Source organism: Pelophylax lessonae, assembly GCF_965119305.1.
Source record: "Pelophylax lessonae genome assembly, chromosome: 11".
NCBI lineage: Eukaryota > Metazoa > Chordata > Amphibia > Anura > Ranidae > Pelophylax > Pelophylax lessonae.
This window is the reverse complement of record NC_138778.1, coordinates 18,818,156-18,822,429: the sequence shown is the minus strand read 5'-3', so window position 1 is coordinate 18,822,429 and position 4,274 is coordinate 18,818,156. Positions and strand designations below refer to the sequence as shown.

The window sequence follows — 4,274 nt, the reverse complement described above, 5'->3', positions numbered from 1 at the left end:
CCTGGCGGAATAGGAAGCAATCTGACCACAGACAAACAAACAAATCAGGGCCAACAAGGATGAGATAGGCAAGATCTATTGGCCATCACAAAGACCCCCTCCAGGCTCAGTGCTTGGACCACCCCCTTCCCCCAAACAATGCACAGCACTCAGAGGCAGGGAGGCCTTTGTGTCCCTATCTGAAAACAGAGGGACCTCAGCAGAGAGAGGCAATGTTGTTGGAGGGGGGGGGGGGGGGGGGGAATGGGAGCAGGCGGTGCCTCTGCCAGTAACCACTGCAGTGCTGAACTCACTGGGCATTGCATGCAATAAATAATAACTGCTACAATGCAATCACAGGAGCAGCAGATGCATTTACAATTATTGATAAATATTACAAAATAGATTTATATTTAAAGGGGAGATCCTTTTCTACTCACTGTGTCAGCTCTCCTAATCCACAACAGTCCATAAGCTTCAGAAGTGAATGCACAGCTCAGCAGTTGCACCATCCAGCCCTCCCAACAGATTTCCCAACGTGTGACTGTGTGCCAGAGAGCAGACACATAAAGAGCTGCAGCACAATGCAGGCCACGCCCCCGTCCCCGGGCAGGCCACGCCCCCTCTGGGCTGCGCAGACTGAGCTCAGGCAGATAAATGGCTTTACCTGTGACAATGGTCAGGAGGACAGCAGACAGGAGGGACCCCGGGGGGGGGGGGGGGGGTCATTGTATAGGTTGTAGAGGTTACATTGTTGCATTGTAATTCTAGATAACAAAGTCCTGACTCTGATTGGATTACATTGAGTTTGGGGACTGTGAATAGGTCTGGCTGGGTTATTGGAGATCTTATCTCTGTGTTAGTGATTTTATCTGTAAACCAATCACTAAAATCTTATAGATTCAACATGGAACAGTCATTAAAATCCTTATAAATATGCAGTTTTTTTTTTGTTTTTTTTTTTAAACCAATTTTTCCATTTTTTTTTTTGCACACTTAAGAGGACGTAAACTCTGCTTTTTTTATAATTTGTTTCTTACCTGCAAAGTAAAGGCATAATGTGCTAGTATGCAACGCATACTAGCACATTATGTGACGCCTCCAATTGAAGCCCTCGTCGTCCCCGCTGTAGGCCGCATCCATCTTCGCCCGTCTTCCAGGTGACGTCATGCGTGGGAGCAGGGACTGACTGGCAACTTTCGGCCCAGGGGGCAAATACAAACCAGAGGCCCATGGTGCAGCGACTCGTCCCCCCCTCCCACTCTCCCTCTTCCGGGCCTCCTTCAGACCCCCATTCCAGGCTGAAGCTTCACTCCGGGTACTCTCTACTTCGCTATTATCATACTGACTCTCCTCCCACCCAATCAGGAAGCGGGTCGTGAGACCCCCCTTCCTGATTGGCTGAATTCCGGTTCCCGACCTGCCAGCAGGGGGCAGTTGCTGGCCGGGGGGGGGGGGGGGGAGAGAGAGTCTCCAGTGGGGCATTACACCAGCCTCTGCTCAGACACCGTATATACCATCCATGCTGGGGAGGGGGGCCGCACTCAGTCCTTGTCTTCAACCTGTACTCAGTAGGTCAGCGGCAGGGGCTTTTTACTTTCCTTCACCAGGAATCCTTTAGGTATGTTTGTATCAGAAGCGGTGCAGCCTTTTTAGGGGGCATCAGGGTGGCCCAGAGGGCAATTGCCCCCCTGCCCCCTGGCCCAGTCCTCCCCTGTGTGTGGGAGCCGCCGGTCAGGGCACAGGGCTCGGAAGAAACAGCATGGTGCAAGTTTAGGAGCTTTCCCTCTCCTGACTTCCTGCCCATCGCTCCAAGGGATCGGATCATTCCCCCCCTTTACTGATGTCTCGGGTAAGTGTAGAAACAAACTTATAGCAGCTGGGGGGTCAGCGCTGGGACTATTTTTATCAGACGCCGGATCGCCTACTTTTTCAAAAAACCCTGGGGTTATGACCGCTTAACGTCCAAGTAATGACGTATATATTCAGTGGGCAGTCTGGAAGTAGTAGTATTATTATGACCATGTACGTTTTACCACATTTAGTCCCAGTTCACGCGTATGCGATGCGGGAATCCTGCGAATCCACTGCGTGTTCCCCCATCACACAGACTCACAGGCAGTTCACACTGCCATATGCAAATCGCTGGGGGTGTCTATCAGTTCGCATATCGCAGTGCGAAGTGTCAGTTCGGACATGAATCGGATCGCCTAGGTGTGAACACCCCATGCGATCCCATTCTGGTGCGGACCCAAAAAAGGATCTTGTGCAGGTTTAGTTTTGAATGAGATGCAAATTCAGCAACACAGTCTGTATGGCTGAATTCGCATCACATAGACATTGCATAAGATTTGCAGAGCAGTGCGCTCCGAATCACATACGATGTATGTCATTGCATATATGTGAACCGGCTCTTAATTTTACTGTTGTTGACATTTTTTCTTTTATTAATATTTTTGCCATGATTTAATATTACTATTAATCTAATTGCCATTATTTATTAGCATCACCGGAAGTGATGAGGGTAGGGAATTTTCGCAGGGTAGGGTTTTTTAACGTTACACCGGAAATAAGCAACATTGAGATGCAAAAAAAAAAAAAATTAAAAACTAGTATGTTAAAAATAAAGGCACTATAGCACATGGGGGGCAGGAAGCATCACTGTGGCACATGGAAGGCAGGAATGAAGGATCCCTGTGGCACACGGAGGGCAGGAAGGATCACTGTGGCACATGTAAGGCAGGAAACATCACTATGGTACATGATAGGCAAAAAGGAACACTATGGCACATGCAAGGCTGGAAGGGTCACTATGGCACATGGATGGCTGGAAGGGTCACTATGGCACATGGATGGCTGGAAGGGTCACTATGGCACATGGAAGGCAAGAAGGATCACTATGGCACATGGAAGGCAAGAAGGATCACTATGGCACATGGAAGGCAGGAAGGAAGGATCACTGTGGCACATGGAAGGCAAGAAGAAAGGATCACTATGGCACATGGAAGGCAGGCAGGAAGGAAAGATCACACTTTATCAGGCTTGCTGGGGACCTACATTGACTGCGTTCCATCTGAGACCTACTTATCATCCTACACAAGTTCTAGTTTCTCCCTATTGGGATGTATTTTTACCCTAATGACTCCTATTAGTTGGTTTTATATACAATTTCTTTATGTATTTTGTCTTTGCCAACATGCGCTTGATTGCCCATGTTTTTTACTTGTTAACTAAATAAAATGTATTGTTTTATATACATATTGGTTTTGGTGTGATCCTTCTCCTCCCACTGGCCCGTAAAGCCCCACTTTTTTCTGTCCTCTTATATTGTATATCAATCAGGGGTAGGGGCCTCATTACACGGTATTTTCTTGTATCACACTATATTATGTGGAAGGAAGAGGGGGGGGGGGGGGAGGTCACAGGCTGTGCTCACTCACCCGAGGCTGGCTGGTCTCCAGTGCCTCAGGCAGTGACTTTAGGAGCGCAGCTTCCCGCACACAACCCCTTCACAGGCATAGCACTGGCTGCACACCGGCGGTTGTGGGCGGACACAGAGGGACATGAGGAGGTGGAGCAGATCTAGCCTCCCTCTTCTGTCATTCTACAGGCTATAGAGCAGGGGGGACTGTTCTGGCTGGGCACTGAGTAGGTCAGTCTCCGCCTTGACAGCTGCAGCATGGCGCGCCCCTGACAGGTGGATTAGTGTAGTCAAGTTCTGAAGCTTGTTCCCGGCACTGGGCTGCACTGCGAGAATGAGACTGTTTGCTGGACACCGGGATTTATTTAAAATCTCAGTATGGTCCCGGCAAATCCGGGACATTTGGGAGGTATGCATTAGGAACCCGCAATAGGTTTTTTGGTGGCTCTAGCTAGGCCGGCCCTCAGGTCGGCTCCCTGAGGCCACATGGCACCTCTAAAGAGGAGGGGCAGCCGCCCCCTCCCTTCGGGACTCTGCTATCCAGTCGAAAGACCACAGCATTTAGAGCCGGTTCACACTGGGGCGACTTGTCAGACGACCTGGTCGCCTGACAAGTCGCCATGGGTCGCCAGCCATAGATTAGCACAGGACCCGTTCTAATAGGAGCGACACAAGTCGCTCCGACTTAGAAAAAGGGTCCTGTACTACTTTGGGGCGACCTGCATTGACTTCAATGATATGAAGTCCGTGCATGTCGCTCCGAGGTCACGGTGCGCGCTGTCCACCGCAACTTCACAGGTCGCCCCGGCAAGTCGTGTCGCCCCTATGTGAACCCGCTCTTATACTCCTGGCATTTATACAGTATCCCAGCATG

General features: G+C 50.0%; 1 protein-coding gene across 2 annotated transcripts in view; it reads right to left on the bottom strand.

The window, feature by feature from the left end:
- Positions 1-512, bottom strand: part of CPSF4L (cleavage and polyadenylation specific factor 4 like) — an 88,682-nt gene extending 88,170 nt beyond the window's left edge. The window contains exon 1 of one of the 2 annotated variants that reach the window (XM_082272322.1): positions 420-512. The gene's annotated coding sequence lies outside the window, so the exon portion shown is untranslated. The remainder of the gene's footprint in view (positions 1-419) is intronic. The other variant, XM_082272321.1, reaches the window with a different exon arrangement.
- Positions 513-4,274: the final 3,762 nt, after the last annotated feature.